The sequence below is a fragment of the Accipiter gentilis genome, unplaced genomic scaffold (assembly GCF_929443795.1).
Source record: "Accipiter gentilis unplaced genomic scaffold, bAccGen1.1, whole genome shotgun sequence".
NCBI classification, from domain to species: Eukaryota; Metazoa; Chordata; class Aves; order Accipitriformes; family Accipitridae; genus Astur; species Astur gentilis.
The window spans coordinates 47,578-59,954 of record NW_026061042.1 but is presented as its reverse complement, the minus strand read 5'-3'; positions in this window follow the sequence as shown (position 1 = coordinate 59,954).

Below are 12,377 nucleotides of genomic sequence, written 5' to 3'. Positions count from 1 at the left end.
TTGCGTGCTATTGCAGCGTTCTTAGTCTACCGGTTACAGATTACTCCTTTCAGTTCTTGTGCATTTCTGAATGTGTATCTACCTACTAAACTCACATTTCTTCAGACATGATATGCAACTGCTACGGAAGTCAGCTATTGTGCTAGTTATGGTGTTTGCCCCGTCAGTTGTTTTACTATCTAATAAGTACCTGATGACAGAGAAGGGGTGTGTCAGAAAATAGACAAGTCAGGCTTTACATTAGAAATGGTTTTCATAAGATTTAAGAGAACGCAGTTTTGGCATAAGGATTTACATACCGCTCCCGGTGTTCTGTTGGGCTGACGTTTTGCAAGAAGCTGAGGTGTTTTAACTTTCAAAAGCTGTTTATGTAAATTGGCTTACCTCTGAGTACTCTCCTTCAGCTGTGTGTAACGAAGAAATAAATGTGCATCTCTAGACACGTGCATATGCAGATAGAATTGTAATTGCACAGCTGGGGATGATGCTTGTGTTTGAGGGTAGAAATACGGAGAGGGACAGCAGTGGGGAAAGAAGAACCTTTGAAGATAGTCTAGCGTTGCTCTCATTCTAGAGGTGAATGATCAACTTTCTGTACCATTCTTGACAAACGCTTGCCTAATTTATTCTTAAACATTTCCTGTAATTATTACTACTGTTGCAAAGATTGCCACATACCCTAAGTTTTTCAGGTTGTAATTTAAGCCCCATGATTCCGTGTAACTGTGTGCAGTGGATGTACGCAAAAGTTCTTCCTTATAGCTACCTTTTAGAGTTTAAACATTGTTATTTCTCTCCAGTTAAGCGGCTGTTTTTCAATTTATACTTTGAAGTCAGACTCCTGTACATCGTTGAGCACCCTCTTGGACTTACTGTAGACCCTCGCCAGTTATACTACACCCTTCTTGAAAAGCAGTACATCATCTGGAGGGTTCAGCAGCTAATCCGTGCAAATGTAGCGCGGCAGAAATACTGCTTGGATGTACTAACTCCAGTGTGATGGGTGAGGAGGAATCACTGGGCCTTTTGATTAGCAAGAAACGGTACATAAGAACTAGGTGACAGAAATAGGACACGCAGCTGGCACACTGGCCTTCAAGCTTACAGTGCAGCTCCGTGGGCTTTGGCTGGCTACAGAAGAGCATGAGGCACAGGAGAGAACTGCTGCTGGATCTTAGTGAAAGACAGTAAGTCATTTGGAGAGAGGTTTTCAACGCCAGGAATTCAAGTCGGGTGCCCAATTCCAGAGTGCCTGTGAAATCCCTGTGTACTGCCCTCGCTTGTCTAACTTTGTGTTGTATATTGTCTAGCAGCTTGTCTTTCAAAGATAACAAAGCTACACTTGTGTGATAGGTGATGTAATGATCTCATAATAACAGGCAAAATCCAAGTCACAGAAAATGCCAGCATTTGAAAGAGAGCCGGATAGGAGAGCCTTTTTTGTATGGATCAGTTGTCTTGTTCTGATTTGTTTGTTTTACAGGTAAAATCACAGCTCAGTGTGACATGGAAATAACTGGAAATAGTTTTATTTTTAAATTCGGGGCCTTATTTTCCTTGAAACTGGATTTTCAGATACGGTGCTAGAAGACGTTACAGAATTGCAAGTGTTGTTTCTGCCTCCTGTTCCTCTTGAACATTTGGTTTCCTGGGGAAAAATACTGTGTAAGCTCTGTAAGCAAAGAGGTTTTATATTTTTGGAATACTTGCCAGCTGAAGGGTTTGTACCTTGGACTTAAACTGTAGAGGAGGATCTGTTCAGGACATCCATGTTATAGAGTAGCTGTTGCATGACTTACACTTGTAATCCGGTTCCTACTTGATAGCCTTAACTTTGCGTGGATTGTGTGTTGAACTTTGCAGTAGTTTGTTTGTTTTTACGTTTCCTTAAGGTCTAGGCAAAGGCTTAGAAAGTTAGCAGACTTAAGGATAAGCATTTATTACTTTGTCCTGCCACGTTGCTATTTGAAACCTGTTCTGAGTGTTGGTGGTATTGAAGAAATTGCCGAGATTTCGAGGGTGAATCTGTATCTTTAGGTGTACTGAGCAGAAAAGTACAAAGGATCTTTTTAGTTGCCAGATAGCTTGCTTTATCCAGGCGGTCAATTTGTCAAGATCAGGCTGCAGCGTGGCCAATTCATTTCTTAGTTCCAACAACTGCCATCTTAATGTAGAGATTTATTCTGTAATCAAAACTGGAACTGTTGTCCCTGGTTATGTGTGCTTACTTATTTGTTTTTAACGCTGCTTCAGTGAGACTCCGTCTGAGGGCAGAAGAATCACAAAGCTAGACCAGATTTTGCTAAATGGAAATAACATAACACTGGTAAGTCAGCATTGTTAAAATGCTGCATGCATTTATTTTCTGTACCTGTAAATCAATCAGTCACTGAGCTCAGCTACTTTAAGCTGAGCTTTCCAGACAATTCCATTACACAAGGTAATTTCAAGTAGCTTCTGGGGCATATGTGTGTATGAAGGACGCTGGAAAAGTGATCTTGCTGTCTTAGTACACGTTACAGTTTAAAAAAAAAAAAAAAAAAAAAAAAAGAAAAAAAAAAAAGAGCATGTCCCTAACTTTATTTTGGTGAATGTTTTTCTGGTCTTCAGGTGTGCAAGGGAATCACTGGCTTTGCTAAGCGCTCCGTAAGCTGGTTCATACAGTGGCTTTTAACTCACGAGTGTTTGCCTGCATAAGCGTGTAGGTGGAATGCATCTACGTTTTATCCATTATTGTATGTATAGATGTGTTTGCAGCAGTTTGGATGTTTACAAGCTTGTCAAGTCGTTTGGCAGTTATGATTGCCATGATGCCCAGAGAGCTGTACCTTTACATGCTCTGAAAACAATCTGGAGGTCTGTTGGCTTACACCAAATCAGAAGCACTGTGATTTTTAGTTTATTATCTGCTGGTGTAGGTAGGTCAGTACTGAAACAGTAATTAAATACTGTGATTATGCATCCCTAAGCTGAATTCTGCAACTTCCTAAATACCACAAGAGCAGACCTAGAATAGTTTTTAGTTTGTCGGCATAGATGGCTACAAAGTCAGGACTTCCTGCGTAAAAGCATTCCTAATTTTGTGGGAAGAGGAGAGGACGACCAACTCGCGTCGAAATCAGCTCTGTGTGAACGAGGAACAATCTCCATTTTGCTGTCTTTCCCACCTTGCACCTCCTCACTGTGTGTCTGAGCAAGTGCCATCTTGCCTTAATTTCTAAGCCTTTTTCTGCTTTGGTTATTGTTCTGCCTCCTTAAAGGATAGCGCGTGTTCTGACTTCTTGTATGGGGTAAAATTACTACCATCCGGTTAAGCTGGTGGTATACTGCGCTTGAAGCAGAAGCTGGTGATGCTTAGAGTGCACATTTTCAGCGAGACGTAGATACGTTTCTGTATCGGACCGTGTGCCTCTCTTGCGGACGCGTCTCCCATGTCAGGAAGACTATGCTTTAGACTTTTTCTTACTTCGGTCCTGAAAGCAGCAAAGTTCTTCCTCTTTAGAAGTGCTCAGCTAACTATTAAGAATGGATCAGTAAAAGCAATGGTTACCCTCTTCTTTTTTCCCTTATTCATGTTTTTCCTTTTGTATTTCTTTTTCTGTTGTTCAGTTCTTTACTTTCTTCCCTGGAAAATGACTCCCTGCTGCCTGTAGAAGGGTTCAGGCTCTTTATCAGTTTTTGAGCTCTGCTTACTGATAGAAGTTGGAAAGAGGAAACCAACTTCCCAGTACCGTGACAGTCTGGGGAGGAATCAGCAATTGGAGAAATTATTCACGAAAGGAAGGATGTTCTTTGTCCTTTTAAAAATGAGCTGTAGTGTTTCTAGACAGAATCATTTCCTTGAGGTGAATACCAAAGACAAAAACCAAAATGTTTGTTATCTAGGAACTCCTCTGTGTTTTGTTAAACATTCTTTGTGTTTTGGAGGTTCTGTCCTGTGCTTCTCTGGCAATAACTGGCTTCCACTGTTGGGAGAGGAAGATAATATTGAATCGAAAAACCGCTTTTGTGGTCTACCGGTGAAGTCTCCATCTGCTAAATTGTTGTAAAGCAAGAACTGTCATGTATGGGTTTGTAAAACTCGGACCTATGGCACAAACACAAAATTGTCGTCGTCTTTTATAGGTGGTTCCTGGAGGAGAAGGACCTGAAGTATAAATTGATACAGTTGTCATCTGTGAAGACATGGGTTTTTTATATATATATATATATATGTGTGTGTGTGTGTGTGTGTGTAATCTAAACAGAGCTTTTGTGGGGTAATGGTGTGGGTTGCTTGTTTGTTTTTGTTTACAGGCTCTTGGAATTGACATTTGCTAAAAGAGAAGGATTTCCCCTTCAGGAAAGGTGCATCACTAATGATGATGCTGGTTTTGTAAGTTGAAACCGTTACTTTCCTGTAAAGACACACTAATTTCTTCTGAATAAAAGCCTTTCTTTTTGTTCTCTTTGTGCTCAGTTACGTAAGTGCACGAGGGAGTTAGTTTTCCAACGGGTTGATGGAGTGGAAAAAGAATAGTTACGTTCCAGTTGCTGTCGGTCTTCAGTTTTTCTACATCTGTTGCATTTGTTTATGGCTCAAGTCTATATAAAACCCAAATCGTGAGCCAAGAGATTGCTATTCTTTGCACTACAGGCAGATACTAAGCTGGATCATTTGTTTAAACCCTGCTTCAGGCTGTGTCGCCAGAAACCATGTGGTAGAGTGCTGTAGAATTCTGAAAGCTCTTCAGAGTGGATGCATCTGTTTGATGCTCAGCAGCCGTGGGTTCTGCTGGCCTTGAGGTTCAGCACTCTTGGACTTGTTTTGCTTGGCAGATGTACTCTCTTGTAGTAAAGGCATTGTAGTGGTATTTTGCGAGTGAGGACAGACAGACCAGGCATCGTTCATGTCCAGGGGGCCGGGGCGGGAAGGTTGGTGTTCAAGCTTCTCATTCCTGTCAGCGGTGACTCCGCTTGCACCACTAAGTGGTGCTGTGTACGTACCCTTAACTAAATTGGGAGCTGCCTGTGCCTGCCTGCTTGTGTAGTTCGGAGCGGTCCTTTTAGAGAAAATGTTCTTTTGGCTGCATTTGTTCTCCTGTGATACAAAAACTTGACAGCGATTGGGGGCAACTACTACTTTAGGAGGATTTCTATAAAGTAAGAAATTGCCGGTTTTATTTTATCATGATGGGCAAAACAATAACTGATTCAAAATCACGTCCGCTGCAGCTTATGCTTCCGTAACACACCACTCAACTGATTTCTATGCGTAAATGTCTTTGGAGAGGAATCACAGGTGCCTGCTGTGACTATAGGGACAAGCCCTATGGGCTCACAGGAGCAGAACATGCTTTGCCTTCCCATCACCAGAAGAAAGAAAGAAAGAAAGAGGTGAAGAAGGGTGCTCAGGAGCAAGAGGCTGCAAGGAAGTTGCTGTACGTGATCCTTTTGCCTTGCTTTATCTGACAGAAAAGCTGCCTTCTGCTAGTTGGGTCTTGGCTTGAAATACAAGGGGGAAGAGACTCCCGCCCCTCTCCCAGGGAGTGTGCTACTTTTGACTGGCTTGTTCCGACTATGTGATCTGCAATTACAATATTTAGGTTGCATGGTGACAATCTATACCACTGACTCCCTGAATGGTTTTTCATTTCTGTCCCCGCTTCCTTCTCCAGCTTTTTTCAATATATCAATTTAAAAAAAAAAAAAAAAAAAAAATTTTTTTTTACCTTACATGAACATCATCTGTTGGCTTTGGCCCCAAACACTTTATTTCCTAGAAATAAGTTGAGTCTTTTCATCAGAATATGTAAAAGATTTCTAGCCACTGTAATACTATTGTATTGTTTGGTTTTTTTTTTTTAAATAAGTTTCTATCCAGGTTCCAGTGTGTGCACTGAATTTCTACTGCAGTAGATGACAGTCTTAAGCTGAAGAGAGATTTCATGGTTGGGAGAGAAAAAGAGCAGATCTTGACTCAAAGGTAACTTTTCCAAGGGAAAGGTAAACTCTTTTGTTTCTTTGGGGATTTTTATTCTGATAGCACAAGCATCTTGTTCTCTCAGGATTTTGTTATCTCTGGAAAAAAACCTTGGTTTTGTGTCACTTTCCTCCTTCCCTGGTTGTGGTTTTTTTTTTCCACTCCTTTCAGAGGAACTGCTAATACTGTTATAATTTAGGAAGACATTTTTAACTGTTGACTCGGAGGTCCGCAGACATGACTGTAAAGACAGTTTCTGTGCATCCAAATGCTGTTAATCCCTTCAAATACGAAATGAAAGATGTGTAACTTGGAGCTGAGGCTGAGTCAGAGTATTCCAGATGGGTCTGGTTTACTTTGCATTCAGTGTTCCTGTAGCCTGTTGCTTTGGAAGGTGCAGGTAATAAGCTTTTCAATTGAATAAATGAGCGGTAGTGGTTTTTTGTTTTCCTCCCCTAGAAATGCAGTGCTTGATCAGACTGCACTGACCTGTAGAAGTTGTGGGCACTGTGGTGTTCTCCAGAATGCTACTTGGGCTGCCACTACAAGTAGGCCATTTAAAATAATAACCTTAGACTTTGAAAATACATAAAAACTTCATGATGCTTAAAGTAGAGGGCAGAGTAGTCATCAGGTTAAAATAACTTCATGCTTATGACATGCACAGTGATGGTTCCTTTCAGGTTTTTTGGTTGTTGTTGTTGTTGGGTTTTTTTCTTCTTTAAGATGGCACTGGTTGCAGTGATCTTCAGTTTTACGACACAGCTAACTGTCTTAGTATAGATAGGGTTCCTTTCTGCCTACTATTTCCGTTTACTGGCAGACATAGTTAAGATAGCTCTTTGGAGTTGTGGAGTGTGTGTGTGTGTGTGAATGTGTATGAAAATAAGACCACCTAAAGTCCCCTCCCCACATCATTAGTTTTTGCTGCCCTGTATTTCAGTGTTACCAAGATTTTAAAGTGGCCCAAGTATTGCTGTTGCAAATGTTTCCATGTTTGTCTAACTATTGTGATGACATCAATAAAAAGAAAAAAATCAAAACACTAAATGTTTTATTACTTGCCCTATAACTATATAGGCGTTCCCGGTCTAATATCGATTTCTTTTTTCAGGATTCACTGTATCATTTTTTTTACCCTATGAAACAGAAAGATATTTCTGGCTTACTGTTGGCTTTTGATAGACGTTTTATCCTTGGGGAATTGCCCACCAATTAATTCATAGAGTTTGGAATTTAACTGAAGGACATTTTGCATGCCCGTGTTCAAATAGCGATGCTAACAAGCCACCATACGGTTCGTGTTGGTAGCTTTATGGATACTTAAAGGTAGGCAATAGTCTTATTTTTTAATAATGCTTAACCTTTTTCTCTTTGGCAAGAACAAGCAAGTCTGCCTGGTTTTGTAGGACTTGCAGCTTTTCCTTAACATCAGACTTTAGAAAGGGGAGAACCAGTAGTATCAGGTACGCAGTTAGGATGGCGATTTTTAAAATACGAAGCTGCGTAACAGTCTCGGGAAGAACATGCGTGACTGGGCGTGGGAGTCTGTGGTACAGCATTACTAACGTTTGCAAAAAAAAGTTTTGAAGAATGAAGCATTTGCTTTATGAACGGTACTTGAGGACGAATTCTGATGCTGCTAAAGTTTATTGAAAAATAGGCACTGATTTCAGTGATGATGCAGGTGTGGTTTCTGTTCATGCCTTAAATCTGAAAAGAAGAGAAGAGAAACCTGCATGTGAAGGAGGATTTTGTATGAAGGGTAATCAAACCAGTAACCTGCTTTAAGAACGACTTTAAAATATTTGGAGCATCGGTTAAAGGCAAATAAGTCAAGTTTATCATATCCTCCTACATAAGCTGTGACTATTGAATACAGTCAGCAGTCCGCCTCAGAACTTGTTGGTGTGCAACTGCAACGTGTTAAGTTGTAAGGCTTCACAGCCACGAGCTGATGGGCCACAGTTCTCTCCCAGCATGAAGCGCTGTAAGTTTTAGTTTCTTGCACAGCAGTGACTCTTTTCAACATTAGTAACTATACAACAGGGTAAAAGGCAAATTTAGTGAAGAATAATGTGTCGTTCTCAGAGTAGCTGTTTGCATTTCACCGTGATGCAGATGCTTTCTATAGCGGTTGTGTTGGCACATGTCTTAGAATTCGGTTAATCCTCTCCTGAACTCATTTAAACTTTTGGCTTCAACTGCATCACTGACAATATGTTTCAGAATAGAATAATTATTTCCTTTAAAAAAAAACGGGGGTGGGGGGATAAGAAGAAGGGGTGGAGGAAGCGGGGATAAAAAAATCTGTTGTCTGCCAGTGCTGTGGGCTGCTCACTCATTTTTCTGTAGAACTTCTGGGGTTTTGTTGTTGTTGTTGTTGTTGTTGTTGTTGTTCTACCTTAATGCTAATAGGCATTTCTACCTTTTTTACCTTGTTTTTCTACCTAATGCTAATAGGCATTAGCCTATCCTCTGCACCTTTGGTCATTTCCTGAAGTTTGTCTGTAGTTTCCTACCATTAGTAGGTAAATGTATCTATTTTACTTTACGGAGCTTTGCTAGTTTTTTAAATTATACAAGAAATTTAAGTCTTGGAACAAATGTCTTTGCTTATTGATTTTTGTGAGTAGCTGCAAAAATCTTATTTATTAGTTGCCCCTTTTAAAATTAAAATAAAAATGAATGCTATGCAAGAAATAGGTTGCAAGTAACTGTTAGGGTCTTACTACTGCTCGCTGTTGAGAGATCGTGGGAAGTGTGTTAAAAGTTACGGGCATTTTTCAAGATAGTTTTCCAGGTCTGAGGCGTGCTGAAATATCTCTTTCCTATGATAGTGTGTTTAGTTTCATTGACTTCAGCGGAACACACAGAATACATTGACTTAAACTAGCTGAGATTCTGATGATAAGGTTTTATACTCTACCTAACATAGTGTTGTGATGACCTGTCCTCCGAACTCAAAAATATGTTTGATGATCTTAACAGGAGGCCGGATCTTTGATCTGGAAATTATGCTGGTAGCGACATTACAGAATCCAGGCTTGTAACTTCACTGGTTTCTTGCAGCCCCTCAAGTTCATGAAGGACAATAAGGACCCATTCTCTTTTGTTCTTGGGCTATAATCAGTGATGGAAGTATGACATTGTCAGTTGTAAGAAGTGGCTTAACTGCTGTTGGAGTCTGCTTTTATGCCTGAAAAACCTGTTGATTTGCATGGGTTTGCACAGCTTATGCTAATGATATGGCTGGAATGAGACAGGATCTTATGTAGTCTGCAAGGGCTGTATATGGTCCTGGCTTATAGCTGGGTGGGAGGGATTGGTTCAAGTTACTTCTGATTTGCCCTATTTAATATCTTAAAATAGGAGTGAACAGGGTGATTGGAACAGTTTCATTTTCACAAGAGGAAATTTATAAATCGTTTTTTATCCTGTGTTAGAATTAAGATATGTATTTACTGGAGACAACGAGTCTAGCCTGAACACTGAAACAGCTCTGTTTTGGGCACACTATTAGAACTTTTTTAAAATTTTCAAATCATAACAGTCTGTCAGTTCATGCTTGTTGAGTCTGAGACATTAAATGATGCCCTTTGAACAGGGAAACATTGCTAATAATTGATATTTGGTTTGTAGACTATACCTTTTGTATGCTCTAAAGTCACCTGTTGTTTCCCTTTCATTTATAAAAGTTCTGTTTGTCAAACCATATAAGCGCATACCTAAATTCAGTGTTAAAGTTCCTGAATTGCTCTAAACTATTGTGTTGCTGTAAACTGTTTTGGCTGATAAACCTAAGCGGTCAGCTTGGTATTCCTACGTGTATATGTGATTAAGATGCAATAGTTCGGAACACGTTACCAGGCAACTGCATGCTCCAGCTGCATAGGAGGCACAAAGCAGCTGGCCCGTTCCTTGTAATCAGTGGGAAAGTACAGATTCTCCTGTGACCTTGGTCACTCTTGTCTGTAACATATTAGATAAGAGTATTTTGATACTCCTCTCGCAGTGGGAGAAACACTGCTTGTGTCTGTGCAGTGTGTGAAAATCACTTTACCAAGATGCTTTTATTTCTAAAACCCTTGGGGAAAAAACCTCGAAACGGAATTTAAAAACTTTTTTAGTCCAAGGCAAACGTCAGGATTCTCATTCTTACAAAGTATTTTACAATTGTGTAACCTTGTAGACTGTACGGAGAATGAGGATCTTGCATGTGACGTATTCAAAAGTTTCATTTTCGGTGTTCTACACGCTTCTACTGATCGCAGTGCCTTTGTTTCCTAACAGCAAGTGGCAACAGACAATGCGTATGGGTCTCAAGGCCCTGTGGAACAGAGAAGGTAGTTTGCCAGTGTTCTTACTGCTGTTGCAGACATTGTTTCAGTGGATTGAAAGTGGCACGTTCCAAGTACCTTTTCCTACCATTGCTGCGTATTTTATTTTTTTTTTTTAATCCAGAAGAATGTTTCTGTACTTCCCTTCCCTTCCCTATAGCTGCATGTTGATTTACATTGCGTGCTATTGCAGCGTTCTTAGTCTACCGGTTACAGATTACTCCTTTCAGTTCTTGTGCATTTCTGAATGTGTATCTACCTACTAAACTCACATTTCTTCAGACATGATATGCAACTGCTACGGAAGTCAGCTATTGTGCTAGTTATGGTGTTTGCCCCGTCAGTTGTTTTACTATCTAATAAGTACCTGATGACAGAGAAGGGGTGTGTCAGAAAATAGACAAGTCAGGCTTTACATTAGAAATGGTTTTCATAAGATTTAAGAGAACGCAGTTTTGGCATAAGGATTTACATACCGCTCCCGGTGTTCTGTTGGGCTGACGTTTTGCAAGAAGCTGAGGTGTTTTAACTTTCAAAAGCTGTTTATGTAAATTGGCTTACCTCTGAGTACTCTCCTTCAGCTGTGTGTAACGAAGAAATAAATGTGCATCTCTAGACACGTGCATATGCAGATAGAATTGTAATTGCACAGCTGGGGATGATGCTTGTGTTTGAGGGTAGAAATACGGAGAGGGACAGCAGTGGGGAAAGAAGAACCTTTGAAGATAGTCTAGCGTTGCTCTCATTCTAGAGGTGAATGATCAACTTTCTGTACCATTCTTGACAAACGCTTGCCTAATTTATTCTTAAACATTTCCTGTAATTATTACTACTGTTGCAAAGATTGCCACATACCCTAAGTTTTTCAGGTTGTAATTTAAGCCCCATGATTCCGTGTAACTGTGTGCAGTGGATGTACGCAAAAGTTCTTCCTTATAGCTACCTTTTAGAGTTTAAACATTGTTATTTCTCTCCAGTTAAGCGGCTGTTTTTCAATTTATACTTTGAAGTCAGACTCCTGTACATCGTTGAGCACCCTCTTGGACTTACTGTAGACCCTCGCCAGTTATACTACACCCTTCTTGAAAAGCAGTACATCATCTGGAGGGTTCAGCAGCTAATCCGTGCAAATGTAGCGCGGCAGAAATACTGCTTGGATGTACTAACTCCAGTGTGATGGGTGAGGAGGAATCACTGGGCCTTTTGATTAGCAAGAAACGGTACATAAGAACTAGGTGACAGAAATAGGACACGCAGCTGGCACACTGGCCTTCAAGCTTACAGTGCAGCTCCGTGGGCTTTGGCTGGCTACAGAAGAGCATGAGGCACAGGAGAGAACTGCTGCTGGATCTTAGTGAAAGACAGTAAGTCATTTGGAGAGAGGTTTTCAACGCCAGGAATTCAAGTCGGGTGCCCAATTCCAGAGTGCCTGTGAAATCCCTGTGTACTGCCCTCGCTTGTCTAACTTTGTGTTGTATATTGTCTAGCAGCTTGTCTTTCAAAGATAACAAAGCTACACTTGTGTGATAGGTGATGTAATGATCTCATAATAACAGGCAAAATCCAAGTCACAGAAAATGCCAGCATTTGAAAGAGAGCCGGATAGGAGAGCCTTTTTTGTATGGATCAGTTGTCTTGTTCTGATTTGTTTGTTTTACAGGTAAAATCACAGCTCAGTGTGACATGGAAATAACTGGAAATAGTTTTATTTTTAAATTCGGGGCCTTATTTTCCTTGAAACTGGATTTTCAGATACGGTGCTAGAAGACGTTACAGAATTGCAAGTGTTGTTTCTGCCTCCTGTTCCTCTTGAACATTTGGTTTCCTGGGGAAAAATACTGTGTAAGCTCTGTAAGCAAAGAGGTTTTATATTTTTGGAATACTTGCCAGCTGAAGGGTTTGTACCTTGGACTTAAACTGTAGAGGAGGATCTGTTCAGGACATCCATGTTATAGAGTAGCTGTTGCATGACTTACACTTGTAATCCGGTTCCTACTTGATAGCCTTAACTTTGCGTGGATTGTGTGTTGAACTTTGCAGTAGTTTGTTTGTTTTTACGTTTCCTTAAGGTCTAG